Raw genomic sequence first — 16,911 nt, 5'->3', positions numbered from 1 at the left:
GTGATTGTTTAATACCCTTCCTCCAGTAACTTAATGATTTTATTCACTAGGGAAGAAAGGTGTGAGCGGGACTCATTTTTAGTTTGTTATACTTTATATTATTTAAAAAATTAGTTGACAAATAATTGTATTTATAAAATATAATGTAAAATTTTGATATCTGTCTACCTCGTGGAATGATTAAAGCAAGTACATTAATATATCCATCACTTCACTTACTTGTCATGTGCATGTGTGCATGAGTGTGTGTATTGAACATTTAAAATCTACTGTTAACAATTTTGAACTGTACAATACATTACTGTTAACTACGGTCATGATGCTGTGCAATAGATCAATAAAACTTATTCTTTCTCTCTAACTGGAACTTTTTACTATTTGATCAATATATTCTCTTTCCTTGTGTTCTCTCCCCCAATCCCCTGACCCTGGTAACCAACATTCTAACTCTCTGCTTCTATGAGTTTGATATTTTTATATCCCACATATAAGCAAGATCATGCAATATTTGTTTTTCTGTGCCTGGTTTATTTCACTTAAGATGATGTCCTCCAGGTCATCCATGTTGTCACTGAGCGGGACTTTGTACCTTTTTCCCTCTTAGCAACTGCTTCTCTCCTCCAAGCTTGCCCCACCTACTGAAGCTTTTTTTAATCTCCCAATCTGTCCCCAAACATTTTCTGAGCTGCCACTGGACTTCCATCTATAAAAGATTCTGTGTGCACTTACCTTGTATCAGTGGTTGTCAAGAATATATACTTTGAAATGACCTGTCTTTGAGATCGCTGATTTGTTTCTGGTTGATCAAGTCTGCTCTTGAAGCTCTCTATGGAATTCTTCAGTTCAGTTCTTTATTCTTCCTCTCCAGAATTTCTGTTTGGTTCTTTTTTATGGTGTCTCTTTCTTGAACTTCTAATTTTGTTCATGTATTGTTTTCTTGATTTTTTTTATTTTTTATTTTTGTGTTATCTTGTAGCTCACTGAACATCCAATTCTTCATAAGGCAGTCTGTAGCGCTATAGAGTCATTTCTATAGAGTCAGTTAGTAGTGATTTATTTTATTCCTTTGGCTGTCAAGTTATCCTTATTAGTCGTGGTCTTTTTAGCCTTACATTGATGTCTGTATTTGAAGGAGTGGGCATCCCTTCCAGTCTTTACATACTGGCTTTGGCAGGAAGAGTCAAAGAGCCCATCCGGAGATTCTGAGTGTACCAGCTAGTGGGGTCCATGGTTGGGTTTGCTGCTGGAGTTCTGAAGTGGACTGGCCTTGTGCCTGGATTAGCAAGCAGGCGTGGCCCAGCACTAAGTTCTGTGAGTGTAGACCTGGAGCTTAAGTCCAAAGGGGCTCGCCCAGGTGTTGGGATCCACTGGGGCAGGCCTAGTGACTTGGTCTGCAGGCATGCCTGGAGCTGGGTTTATGGAACCTGAATCTAGGCAGGCCTAGAGTCTGAGTCCTTGGGTGCTAACTCATCTCTGGGACAGGCCTTGAGCCTGAGTCAGCTGGGACCAGCCTGTTACTGGGATGCACCTGGTGCTTGGGTATGAAGGGATGGCCCTACACCTGGGCCAGGTAGCATCAGGCTACTTGGCTGCAGAGTCCCCTGAGTTAGGCCCAGTTTCTGGGTCAGTCGGTGGGGGGTACTTGGAGCCTGGGTTCTTAGGGGCCAGCCCAGCACTGGGGTCTATTGGAATAGGCCTGAATTCTAGGTCTATTAGAGTCTAGGGCCACGGGAGCCAGCCTAGAGCCTGGGGCTGTATGGGCTGTCCTGGCTCTGGGGTGGTCCTGCAGCCTGGCTTTACAGAGGCCAGTCTAGCACTGGGGTCTACTTGGGTGGGCATACTGCCTGGATCTCCTGGGGGAAGCCTGAAGCCTGGGTCTGAGGTTGTCAACCTGGCATGAGGGAAGGTCTGGGGTCTGGATTTGTAGGGGCTATTCTGGAGCCTGTGTTCTTGGGGGCTGGCTGGTGGGCACAGGCCTGGTTCTGGGGTCTTCAGTGAAGTCAGGTGCTCATTTAGTTTACCTTCTCTCATTAGAAGGTATCTGTCTCTGGGGTGCACTGCTCAAGCTTGAGGGAATGGTGACCTGGGTTTGTCAAAGCATTCTTCCTATACTCTTCAATGCATCTTTTGTTATTTCTGTGCTAGGCCCAGATACTCTAATCTGTCACATTGGTTCCTTAGCATTTGTGAAAATGTTTTCATAAATAGATTGTTGTTCAAATTGATGGTTTTATGCAAGAACGAGTGCTGGAAATTCTTATTTTGCCATCAGGCTGATGTCATGCTTTATAAATTACATTTCTAAACCTAATTTTTTATATATATATATATATTATATATATATACTTATAATATAATTAATCCCAGCATGTTGGGAGGCCAAGATGGGCAGATCACGAGGTCAGGAGATTGAGACCATCCTGGCGAACACAGTGAAACCCCGTCTCTACTAAAAAATACAAAAAACTAGTGGGACGAGGTGGCTGGCGCCTGTAGTCCCTGCTACTTGGGAGGCTGAGGGAGGAGAATGGCGTAAAACCTGGGAGGCGGAGCTGGCAGTGAGCTGAGATCCAGCCACTGCACTCTAGCCTGGGCGACAGAGAGATACTCCATCTCAAAAAAAAAAAAAAAAAAAACAAAACAAAAAAGGAAGAAGATGCAATTTTGATTAGCATAATATGAAATATTCTATAGATTTACATAAATTTTCTTTGGACTAGTGTGGGAAAAGTTTTTAAGAGTATAGCCTTAGGCAGTGTTACTGAAAAGGGCTAGGGATTAATGAGAAGAGAGAAGATATAGAAAGATGCCAGAGTCTTAACAATTCTTGAGAAATGGAGGATAGAGAGAATTTCAAAAAGGAAATATTTTTAGTTACTTAATACGTAACAAGTTTGCCTACAGCCCATTGTAGAGGCTAAGGCAACCACTGAAGCATATTTTATTTAATTTAAAATATAGTGCACAGACTGAACTATCTATAGTATTTGGATCTTTATGTGTGAGAATTATTGTTTGTAAACATGTTTTTATCTTCCAAATCTTTCTTGAGCTGTTTTTAATATAGTTTGAGGATCCCAAGCCTGAAAATCCAAAGTTTCAAATGATCTGAAATTCAAAACTTTTTGAGCACTGACATGACACTTAAAAAAATACTCATTGGAGCATTTAAGATTTTGGATTTTTGGATTTGGGGTGCAGAAGCAGTAGGTATTATGTAATATTTAAAAATCTGAAAAATATGAAATCTTAAATCCTTCTGATCCTAAGCATTTTGGATAAGGGATACTCAACTTACATTTAGTGAAGATGTGAGTCTAATGAATAGATAAGAGAACGACTTGTTTTTATCCCCTTGGTCAATACTAATTTTTTTTAGAATAAAGTTTTGATTTATAAATTTAAATTGTTTTACATTGGCCATTTTATGTTATTTTTAAATAATGCAAATCATATTTTAGATTTGACTTAATGATTACACAGCAATCTTTAGTGAATCCTATCTTTTTCCTCTACTCTTAAATAATGCTCCTCTTTTTGCAGTCAAATGAATGAATTCTTTTGGTATAATTTGGGGTATATCCACCTTATTAAAATTTTTATTGAATCAGGACTAAGTGTATATTAATTTTCTTCATGGGTTTATTTATTGAGTTTATAACAAAATTTCCACCCATAGTGATCTTTTCACAATTGTAGCTTTTTTATTCTTTATCATTTTCACCTAAATCATCTTTGTATGAATACTATTATAATAAATATACAATTTTTTATTGTTAGTTGTAAATTATTATTAATTTGAGCTTCTGTTTATTGTCTTTATGTTTGGTTTGCTAGTTCCCTTTTTAGCTAGCAAATAAGATTTCTCTAAGAATTTCAGAAATAATTCAATTTGTAATCTCAAAGTTTTATAAAGGTTACTTTCATAGAGTATCTTCTTTAGGAGGATATTTAGGAGAAATATGTCAAGAGTCTGTACTACCAAGAATGATTATGCTTATTTGTGCAACTGGCTTCTCTTGTACCTTATTGGGGTACGTTAATTTATGCATGTAACCATGTTTGCTTTTACACTGGCTGCTAAGAATTGTGGGACAATAGTTATGAACCATGTGGTTAATATATTTGACTTTTAAAGCTGTAGATTTGTAATATTTTTTGAAAAGTTGATAAAAATTTGGAGATGACTCTTTCTGTTTATCAACTTTTCAAATGACTTCTCAAATTACTGATCGGAGAAAGCTCAATTTTGACTCCGATGAACTCAGTTAAAAAACACTGAAAAGATCTCTTTAATATTTGCTTAGTGCATAAATGCAAAAGTCAAAAGCAGCATACATTTGTTTTGGTTCATATATAAAACATCAGAATATTTAAAAATTCTCTGCTTCTTAAGCTTTTAATTATAAAAACAGTTATAAATCTTGAAGACTTATATCAGAATAGATTCCAGAAAGATGAACTCAATCATTTATTTTTTATTAGTGGTTTTCAAATAACCCAGGGTTAAACTAAGAGAAAATTGATTAAAGAAATCTTGCATAATTAAGCAAGCCTTTTTAATTATCTTTGTCAGTCATATATCGCATATGCATTTTTACTTTTGAAATTATGGTCAAACCATGTTTGTCTTGTTTGCATCATCTCATTAGTGCCTAGCATAGTGCTTGGCTGTAGCTTGTGTTCAATCAATAATTAAGAACAAATCTTATTACACACTTCTCAGACAGAAAACTATTTTAAATATCTTTAGATTACCAATATATTGGACCTTGGTTTGAGGGAAGAGGGATGGTTGGCCAGATTGTTGCTGTTCTTGTTGTTATTTGACTAGTTAACTCCTGTCTCAATTCTGCCTTGGACCTTTTATTTACCCAGCTAAGATTAGAAATCATTAGAGGATCACTAAGCCAATACTCGGGATTCATACTTTCAAAACATTATTTTTGGGCTTTCTACTAGCAATAGCACATAGCCTGCTTTATCATAATTTTTTTTTTCGTTTGAATCAGTAGCTACATTTTGGTAATCATCTTTTTAGCATTCTTAAAAACAATTTTTACTTCTGTGTTCTAAAAGTACTTCAAATACTACAATTCTAAATAATTTGGGATCCACTTCAACATTGCGTTAGATGTGATGAAGTCTGGAGAATCAATCAATCAATCCTTCTTGTATCTTTCAGTGACCCTATGTGACTGCTTTTTTTTTTTCAAGATTAATTAATCTTTCAATTGATAATAAATGTATTTTTCTTCCTAAGACTTTTAACCTTAACATCTCTGCTGATATATATTCACGATTATGTAAGGAGTCATACTGGAGGACATATTCATAGTACCCCTGAAAACTGGATCTCTATGTTGTAAAATATCTAAAGCTTATTTCTTTTATCAGTATAATCAAACAATTTCATGTAGGTTATAAATTACTATCGCAGTGCTTACATTTTTATCTGGGAATTCAAAAGAGTTGCTCAGGCAGAAAGGGAAAACATAGGTTGTTATATTCAAAGGGCATGAAGAGTATAATTTTACTACATGATGATTCCATGATTGTTCTACTCTGAATTATCTTATTTTCCTATTTTTCTAGTTGTATATGTTTTATGGCTTTTTACTCTTATTATAAAGCCATCATAGTAAATGTAAAAAGCAAACACTGTTCTGAAAGAATTTTGTGAATAACTCATTGCAGCTTTCATGCTTTTATTTTTTCTTTGCTGCAAATGTTATAAATAACATGATTTAGTTTTTTTTTAAAGCTTCAAGAAATCAGTAAATGTTTTTTAAAAGAAAAAATATCACTTCTAAAATTCTGGAATTGTTTGATCTTGGGATTCTAAAGCTTTATATAAAAGATCTTTTAAAATACTTCTCAGCGAATTCTGCCAATAGACAATTTTATTTAGTGTTGGACAGTGGTCACATAAAAACACACACAGAGAATTTTACGCCTTAATGGCAAGTTCCCAATTCCCACCATTGCCTCTGGCCCTGTACCTTCTTAAATACTCATTTATGTTAGCTGTTCTGCCACGTCTACATTTAAGCATAGACCTTTGTTCTAAATTAAAACAGAATATAAATATTTAAATTAGTATATATATGAGCAAGGATACTTTCAGTGAATCTTCAAGTGAACTTTAATGTAAAGGTGGCCTAATACTCCTGATGAGTTATTTTTTCTGAATTTATTATTATAAATATAGAAGTATATTGAATACATATCTTTCTTAGCCCTCTCCCTGCCAAAAGGAAAACAAAAATAAATCAACAAATCCACAAACAAACCATTTTGGAGTCCCAATTTCCTTATTCAATTTTTTCTACTATTTAAGAGAAGTGATTTACTTTTTAAAATGTTGTGTCAAGGAAATAAACTAAACATTTAATCAAAACAAACAACAAAATTCCAACAGCAGAACCCACAAAAAATTCTACAATTACTAAACCTGAAAAATTAGGAGGAATGGTAAATACTATTTTTTAAATCTGCCAACAAAATAGAAAATTTGTGATAGGCACATACAGAGAATATGTAATTAAAAAAAAAAAAAAAAAAAAGTCAGGGCCTGGTGGCTCACACCTGTAATCCTAGAACTTTGGGAGGCCGAGGTGGGTGGATTGCCTGAGCTCAGAAGTTCGAGACTAGCCTGGGCAACACAGTGAAACCCCATCTCTACTAAAATACAAAAAAATTAGTCGGACATGGTGGCATGCACCTATAATCCCAACTACTCGGGAGGCTGAGGCAGAAGAATCGCTTGAACCCAGGAGACAGAGGTTGCAGTGAGCCAAGATCGTGTCACTGCACTCCAGCATGGGTGACAGAGTGAGACTTTGTCTCAAAAACAACAACAACAACAATAACAAACTTCCCTCTTTTGCTGAGTACAGTAATATAGAAATTCATGGGGAAAATGTCTTTTATTGTGAAAATTAAGTGTTCAGTGACATAACCAAGTATTATACAACACAATTATGTAGGATTCTAAACTCAACTACAAATTTATTTTTTCACATCAAAAAAATATCTCCAGATGGCAGTAGTACAGAAGATTTCCATATGGGTATTGTGCATTATTTAAATCTGATTTTTATTCTGCTCACTGGAGCTGTAGATGGTGGTATAATTCAATTTTAACAGGGACCTCCAGCTACCTGTTAGCCTCAATCCAAACCTGAAAACTCTGTACCACATGGTGGAGTCTAATTTCTATAATCTCAATTTCATTTGTTTCTAGGTGCATAACCTCTTTGAATATCCTCTTTTAAATATACCTATGCTGTTTGTATAAATGTAGCCAAGACAAATTAAGGCAATTTCATATTATGAAGATTATAATACTAGACTCAGACCAAAGAAAAAACTGTAAGGATTTTGATGGCAGGTTCATGTTTCATACCTGTTGGTAATCCCCCACACACATAATTTTTGATCAATTAATTTATTTGAGGAAAAGTCATAGAGTGATTCTCAAAAAAGAAATTGAATGAACCATGCTTTTCTTTTTATATATTTTTGTGATTCCATGAAGAATCACATTCATGAGATGGTATGTATTTGTTAGAGATGACTTCTTTTTCCATAAGTCATTAATTATGTCACAACCAAGCTAGCTGCCCAGGTGAAAAAATGGGATACAATTTTGGTCTCTTTCTTCCAATTTCAAACAAGTCAAATCTCCATTACGAAGTCATTCACAAATCTAACCCATGTACTCCATCCTCACTGTCATTATATGTGCCTAGGACCTATTTCTTCCTGGAATTGTTGAGCCATGCTTTTTATTTTTTCCCCCATCTATGCTCTACATTGCCATGAAAGTGACAATGTAAAAACACATGTGATTATGTAACCATCTGCTGAAAAACCATTGAGGGCTATCTACTTGTTTCATAGAGTATGTAGTCTAAGGCTCTTAGAATGGTATAAAAGGCCCTGGGCTATTTTGGCATTACTTACTTCTCAGTCTTGTTGCCTGCCAGATGTCTTCTTATGTCCAAATTATTCTGTCTGCCTGAAATGCCCTCCTTTAATTTCTTTATTTGACATGCTTCTCTCTATCCTTCAAAACTCAACTCCAGGTCACTTCTTTTGAAATCTTTCCTTGACAGTCTTATTCTGAAATATGTGTGTGTCTCCTTTATTCCAATTACATATTTTGCTATCTTTCCAGGAAGAACCGACTTAAAATTCTCTATTAAACTCTCGAGCACTATTAAAGGAAGATCTTTATGTCTGTATTTGTCCTGTTAACCTGCATAATGCCTGCATTGTAGGAGGTGATTAAAAGTAAGTAAATGAATTTATTTTCTATTCATGGTATGTGTGATAGTTAATTTGGGTTTCAACATGACTGTGTTAAAATATATAAATATAGCTGGTAAAGCATTATTTCTAGGTGTATTTGTGAGGGAGTTTGTGAAAGATATTGGACTTTGAATCAGTGCACTGAATAAGAAAGATCCACCTCCAGTGTGGGCAGGGACCACCCAATTAGCTGAAGATTGGGTAGAACTAAAGTGCAGAGGAAAGGTACATTGCATTCTCTTTTCTGGAACAGGGAGACATTACCCTTGGACATCAAAAATCTAGGTTCTTTAGTCTTTGGGCTCTGGGACTTGCACCAAGATCTCCCCCATCTCCAAATCTCCACTTCCACCCAGGTTCTCAGGTCTTTGGCCTTGGACTGAGAGTTCTACCATTGGATCTCCCCCACTGAAGGTTCTTAAGCCTTCTGACTTGGACTGAGTCACGCTACTAGCTTCCCTGGATCTCTAGCTTCCCAAAGACCCACTGTGAGATTTCTTAGCCTCCATAATCACATGAGTGAATTCCTCTAACAAGTCCTCTAATAAATCCCTTCTCATGTCTCTTTCTTTCTCTCTCTCTTTCTCTTTTTATATAATAAATTTATATATATTATATATATATTATATATATATTTGTGTGTGTATGTGTATATATATATATTTGTGTGTGTGTATATATACATTTGTGTGTATATATGTGTGTAAAATATATTTTATGTGTAAAATATATATGTGTGTAAAAATATATATATATTTGTATATATATAAGATATATATTTCCTATCGGTTTTGTCGCTGGAGAATCCTAATACAGTGCATAATGCCTTAGTGGTACAGACATAATTAGGAAAGGGAGACAATTACATAATCAAATATAAACCAATATGATTTTTGTAACATAAGTTTTTCTCCTTATTTTTGAATAAAAAATTGAACCTTAGTACACAGCATAACATAATACAACTGTGAATCTCAATTTCAAGAGTGCGAAACTGCCCTGAATTTCCAGTAGTTCTTCTGTAAAGGTAATTTTTTAAAAAAGTATTTATTGTATAGGCTTATCTAAAGTATTAAATACATAATATACATGAAGATGACTATCAAGCATATAGTATATAGTACAGCTATACTGTCTGTGTTCAAAAACCTGGACAAGTGAGTGTGATTCTCCATATTTGAATTTCAGCTGAGCTTGATTAATCTCTAATTTTGTAACCTTTGGGAGGTTAATCTCAGTATTCAAATTAGAAAACAATAAGGTTATTATGAATATTAAATAAAATTTTCTATTTGAAGTGTCTGGCACATTGCAAGCATTCAATAAACATTAACTAGTGTCAATATTATTTGAGTAGGTACTTAATAAATAATTATTTCCTGAGTTTTTCTTCCCACTCACGCCTCAGTATGACTATGAAAAGTAATTAGGTAGGTGTTCTGACAGCAGCTACTATGGGAGATCATTAAGAATTTTAGTGTTAGGAATTTTAGCATAGAAAAACAATTAGAAGAACATTTTCAGATATTAAAGAGTGATAAAAATTGTTCATGTTTCAAGTAATTTTTTTTCTTCTCATTGGTTACTATATTCTGAAAAGCATAGTTTTGATAACTAATGTTTTCAAAGATTGGACAGGAGCATTCAGTTGAAATTGAGGACACCCTGGGATTTATTTATGAGCACTAGTGTCCTTCAGGTATTGATAATGATGTCTCATGGCTTCAAACCTCCTGTCACTGTGATCTTAATCCTTCACAAATCTCCTCTATTAATAATAAGGAAAATTGTATTTTTCATCTCAAGATGCAGTAATTGCTGAAGTCATCTGTTCCCTTTCTATTTTCTAATTGTGTGACTATCTTAGCCAAGTTTATATATATATTACTTTTTATTTTGAAGGATAAAGAATGGGTGTTTATTGTGAGATATCAACAGTGACACACCACATTAAACATTAAAGCATGGAAACTGAAAATGCCTGCAATAAACCGTTGCTGTCATAGCACCATTGTACTTGTTTTAACTTATTTTCTGTGTTAACCTAAGATTGAATAACCAGTTGAGACTTTCTACTTATTCTAAAATAGTTACAGTTTCAGGACAATTTTAATGAGTTTTTTTAAAAAAAATCTTTAAGATTATCTGCTTTTATTTCTGGAAGATGCAAGCATATAACCAGTTGTGCCTTATTTGAGAAGTAGATGAAACTTGGTAAGTTTATTTCAATCATGAGTGAATTAACAAAGTAGTAATAACTCTATTTATAAAGAAGTAAATATTTTATTTGAAATACTGGCAAAAAATTTCAAAATTCTAAAATCAGAAGTTTTACTTTACCACTAACAAACTTCTGAATACATCCTTCTCTGGCTTTTACACTATGCACTGTCTTCCTCCCTTTTTTTTTTTTTTTTTTTTTTTTTTTTTTTGGCGGAGTCTCGCTCTGTCACCCAGACTAGAGGGCAGTGGCAGGATCTCTGCTCACTGCAAGCTCTGCCTCCTGGGTTCATGCCATTCTCTTGCCTCAGCCTCTGCAGTAGCTGGGACTACAGGCGCCCGCCACTACACCTGGCTAATTTTTTTTGTAGTTTTAGTAGAGATGCGGTTTCACCACGTTAGCCAGGATGGTCTTGATCTCCTGACCTCGTGATCCACCCGCCTTGGCCTCCCAAAGTGCTGGGATTACAGGCGTGCCTCCTCCCATTTTTAAACAGCACAAACCCTCACATTATTACTAATTAATTCCAATACATAACAAATTTTAACAAGTTGCATAGAAATAATATTTTAAAACCTGTAAGTGGTGTAGGCTCTAACTAGTTACAGAAAAAGTGTTAAATATTTTATTAGTAATGCTTATATTTGCTCATGGGGTTTAGTTCTTCCTAGTGCTCTTAGTTCTTTGTTTTGTGGTATAAACACAACATCTTTCTGTTTTTTATATTGCATTCTGTTATGGTTTGGCTGTGTCACCAACCAAATCTCATCTTGAATTGTACTCCCATAATTCCCACGTGTTGTGGGAGGTGCCTGGTGGGAGATAGTTTGAATCATGGGGGCAATTTCCTGTATACTGTTCTCATGGTAGTGAATAAGTCTCATGAGATCTGACAGTTTTATCAGGGGGTTCTGCTTGTGCATCTTCCTTACTTTCTCTTGCTGCTGCCATGTTAGAAGTACCTTTTGCCTCCTGCCATGATTCTGAGGCCTCCCCAGACATGTGGAACTGTAAGTCCAATTAAACCTCTTTTTCTTCCCAGTCTCGGCTGTGTCTTTATTAGCAGCATGAAAATGGACTCACACACATTCCAACTTTAAACGTATGGTTTTAGCTTTATTTATCTACTCCTAACTCTCCTATGATCTAGTTCCAAAATCTGTCACTTAGTCTCCTTAGTGACTTTATGCTTACAAAGGAAAGGGCATATCTGTTCTTTATATGTTTAGAAGGTTTCTGTTATAGGGCTGCACCCTTCACTCCAAAAATGATATAACTTGAATTTAGAACCAGTTAAATCTTTTCTCTTTCAAACAATTTTAAAATGGGATCTATCAACCTCGGATTACATATTTGCAACAAAAATGTACCATTTCAAATACGCACTGTAGAAAGATGCTCAGCCTATCATTCAGTGTTCTGACTTTAACCCGTGTTTTACTTTTGTTTCACACAGTAACTTTTTTTAGAATATAAGGAAACAAGGGTGTTTTTTGTTTTTGTTTTTGTTTTTGTTTTAATTCTCTAAGAATTTTCTCATTTGCAATTTATATGTCTTTGTCCTTTCTCTGAGCAGGCTTCCTACTTTATTTCTTTAATCGAAATCTGATAGATCTATCCTGTCTTCTCTCAAATCCTATCTTTTTTCTTAAGTCTTGCTCATTTTCCCTGCCACCTAAGGTCTCTATGTGAAGCCCCATAGCAGTCAGGAATTATCTTATAGAACATAGAATAAAATCTCATTGAAGGCAAAGATCTCATTTAATTATCCAGTGCTAGCACTCTGTTTATTATATAACAAGTTGGAAAAGTGCTTGTTAAAATGAAATAAAAAGCTGTTAAAGTCAATGCTTGATTTCAGTTATGGGCTATTTTACTATCATTTAAAAGCTATTAGTTCTCTATTTCATGTTTATAGTCAATCTCATGCTAATAGAAGAGAGACAAATATTAAAAATAGGGTAATTGCTCTACACATACATAACAAATATTTTAGGTTCTTGGAAAAGTATGGTGAAACATATGGGACCCTTTTTTTTTTTGTATTTTTAAGATTACTGTGCCTTGGATAATCAACTGCCACAGGTGTTTCCTTTTCCTATGTGGATTATTTAAATTAAATACATTAAAAATAGTAATTTTCCTTGTGCTATGTTATTTATTTAGAGTTAAATAAGTATAGAAAACAGTTATAATAATAGAATTACACTTAGTGGATTTCCCTAACCTGGGTTGCAAATGTCACAACAATTAACAAAATTGTAAAATTTAGTGATTTTTCATGTAAAATGCAACTATTCATCTTCTAAGCAGGTTGTTCATGATTATAGATGTGCCAGTCACAAAGGTGCTCTGCTCAGATATCTCATCAAGAAAATACTTGTCAATTAGCTTCAACGGGTGTAGTTCGCTGATAACCTTCAGCTATTAATGACATCGGGGGCAACCAAATAAGGCCCTGCTTTGCCTCCTGCCTGATTGCTTTCAACAAGGCCAAGAAAACTAGCATTCCCAAATCTCTAAAAAGGTACAACACATAGCCACACTTGCAGTTTCTTAGCTGAGGCCATGCTGTTCCCTGACAACCCGAAGTAATAATTGAGTACATCAGGAGTACTGGGACCTGAATATTGCTGTCTACCACACAGCCTTTTTGCCACTTAGTCTTTGCCTTAATGTAAGCTTGTCCAACCTGGGGTGCACAGGCCACATGTGGCCCAGGGTGGCTTTGAATGCGGCCCAACGCAAATTCATAAACTTTCTTAAAACATTATAAGAATATTTTTGCAACATTTTTAAGCTTCTCAGCTATCATTACTGTTAGTTTATTTTATGTGTGACTGAAGACAACTTTTCTTCCAGTATGGCCCAGGGAAGCCAAAAGATTGGATACTCCTGCCTTAAAGCTTTCCACTTGGTTGGCGAAGACACATTTGCATCACAATCTTATCCTACCAAATCCTGCTTAATCCTTCCTTCATTTTTATAGGCATAACCCTACAATAGACCTCTTGCATTCAAAATTTTGTATTTGCATCTCCTTTTTTGGAGACTTTAACAAAATATTGTCACAAGTGGGGTTTGGGGAGTACATTACTCTTTGCTTTACTGACAACAAGAACATCACGGGTTTTGAGAGACGTGGATAATCCTTAACACAATGTGGTGAGTCAGTTGCTATAATTCTCACTGATAGTGACTTAGTGACTTGAGGAATGCTTCAGGGGAGGTTAATAACCTTGTCCTTGTGGTGAATTAAAAGTTTGAAAAATGTAGGAGGAATTATGTATGCCAGAACAATGGAATTAACTGGTTGTTATTAAGTAGGATTGATGCTTGATGGAGGAATAATAAAAAGTTCAGGGAAATTTTTTAAAAAGCGAAAAACTAACAGTAATGACCTAAGAACCTGTTTGGTAGTTCATAAAGTTGCCCTTACTGATTATGGTAGGAAGGCATATGAAGGTTACTTAAGTTAAGCCCAGTATTTAATAATTAAGACAATTCAACTTAACTCAACTGAAGCAAGTTGGTTATACCAGTATTGTTTGGAAAAACTGGAACCCCTCAAACACAGGATGGAGACATAAAGATACATGTCCTAGGGATTTTGACTTTCAGACTCTTCTGATTCTCAAAAACTGAGGAGAGGTAGCCTCCCTATTGAAAGATAGGACTCTCCAGAGCCTAAGCCAACATCATTCTCTAGGAGACACCCGAGAGTGTTCTCCTATCAAGTCCATAGGAAACCCCATCAACCTCACCTTGTCTCTTGGCTGCCAGAAGTATAACTATGATTCAGTGCCAGCAAAACTCAACCAGGAATATCCAGGCCTGATAAAGTAGGAAAATACTGCACCCTGGAAGATCTACAAGAATTAGCTCACATTAATGGAAGTCAGGGGACTATATGTGGTACTAAATGTTGAAGATGTTTGATCAAGAGAGCTGGAATACAGGATTAGATAAGGAGAATATTTACATGAGCTCACACACTTGAGACACAGAATTTAATATCCGATAAGTATCCTAGAGCACTATGCAAATTCTTCATGACAGTGGCTTCCAGAAACCTGGAGAAAGTGTGACCTATGCTGAATAAAGTTGAAATGCCAGTAATGCAACCACAAATGGCAAAGGAAGGAATTAAAGGCTCAGGGAGTTGGGCATGCTGAAATGGATACATTTTTTGAGGCTGGAAGACTCACCAAAAGATGATGTAGCATAGGATGATAACAAATAACACTGTTCACCAAAACTATTAGACATGTGTTGATGAGAGGAACACTAAAGAGTTCTAAGGTTGCTCTCCTCTGCAAGCCAGAACTGATGGTAGAAAAGGCTGTCAATGAATTTGGATAATTGATAGCAGTGTGAGTTATGACCCCAAAGCCATAGGGGGTCAGGTTGTAACACATAATTACCAGAAAGGCTTTTAGTGCTCTTCAAGTCAAAGTGGCAGCCAAAGGGAAATGACCTGAAGAGCTTCAACAGTACCATTATCTTGGGGCTTACAGAGACTTCATCCAAAGGCATAGGATTCCATAAAATAGCATCAAGATAGGGACTGGTTTTAAAACAGTGGAAGCATGGGAGCAGGCCTATGACCAGAGAATTCACTGGTTTTCTCATATATTTTACCATCCAGAAAAAAGTGTCCTAAGAGAGCATTGGAATGGCCTGCTGCAGGTGCAGCTGAAGTGCCTTCTTAAAGGCCATATCCTCCAAGATAACATTACACATGGAATCAGAGAACTCTGTATGATCCTGTGTACCTGGTAGGAAGAATGCATGGGTCTGAGACCAAGGAATAGAAGAACAAGTGCTTCGCTTACTAATTATTCTTCTTGATAACTGAGGGACTTATGCTTCCTATCCTTATAACTCTGAGATCTGCAGGATTAGCCTCCAGTCCCAAAATGGAGCCTTTCAAGTGACATACAAGAGATCTATTGAGTTATAAGCTATGGCTGCCATCTAAGTAGTTTTGTCTTCTTATGTTCAGGATTCTACAGGCAAGAGGGAGGGTCACAATCTAATACAGAATAATTTAACCTGATTAGCAGAAGGAGGTGGGACTGTCATTAAACAACTGGGAGAAGAAAGGCTTTATGTGAAACTCAGATCATCCCCTTGGGAACTAACCCGCTCCTATATTAATGACATTATTCCATTTCCTTCCTGTCTCAGTTCATTTTCTCTTCCCAAAACATAATACCTTGGAATGAGTAATTTTTAAAGAAAATACATTTCTTTTCATAGTTCTGGATGCTGAGAAGTCTAAGAGAATGGTGCTGGCATCTGGTGAGAGTCTTCCTGCAATGGCATATCATGGAAATAGGCAGAAGGGCAAAAAAGCATTTGTGACAGAGAGCTCACTTTTATAAGTAAATCACTCCTCCAGTAACTAACCCACTCCCATTATAATGGCATTAATCTATTCATAAGTTTGGAGTTCCCATGACTTCGCACTTGTTAAAGGCACCACTTTTTAATCCTGTTATATTGGCAATTAGGTTTCTAACACATGCACTCTTGTGGGACACATTTAAACCACAGTGTTACATTCCTATCATCCAAAATTTGTTTCCTTCTCACGTGCAAAATGTAGTAATTCCATCCCAAATAGTCTCAAAGGTCTTAAATTACTCCAGCATCAACTTAAAAGTCCCAGTCTCATCTAAACTAGATAGAGGTGAGACTCAGGGCATGATTCACCCTGAGGCACATTCCTTCAGCTGTGAGCCTGTGAAATCACAACAAATTATCTACTTCCATATGCAATGGCAGAACAAGCATAGAATAGACATTCTCATTCCAAAAGGGAGAAATAGGCAAGAAAAGAAGGGTAACTGGCTCTAAGTTTTAAAGCTACAGAATAATCTCCTTTGACTCCATATCTTGCATCCTCGACACACTGGGGTGAGAGTTGGGTCACCAAGGCTTTAGGCAGCCTCATTCTTAGGCTTTGCTGGGCTCGGCCCACACAACAGCTCTAATGGGCTGGATGTTTTAGGGGTTCAGTCAGGATGGTGGAAGAAATAAACACAAACCTTCTTGGAAGGCCAGAAGGTTTTTGCAAAAGCCTAAGGATAGAGTTTTGGCTGAAGGCAGCCTAATCCTCTTTGAGCTATAGAAAGGGTAATTTGACATAGGAATGTAGAGGAGTGTATCTAAATAGCTTGTTTACTCATGTCGTCCTAAGACTACCCTTTGACCATCTGTGGGTGCATGATTGCTCTCTACTTGGGGAGTCAGCAATGGTAATTACCTTCTAGTGGTGTTTACTTGAGACCTTTGTCATTTAACGTGTTCTGAATAAATGCCAGCGCAGCCAGCAAGTCGAGGCCATGGCTGCTGACTCTTTATAGCAC

This window comes from Macaca nemestrina, chromosome 8, assembly GCF_043159975.1.
Source record: "Macaca nemestrina isolate mMacNem1 chromosome 8, mMacNem.hap1, whole genome shotgun sequence".
NCBI classification, from domain to species: Eukaryota; Metazoa; Chordata; class Mammalia; order Primates; family Cercopithecidae; genus Macaca; species Macaca nemestrina.
This window is presented reverse-complemented; position numbering follows the sequence as displayed.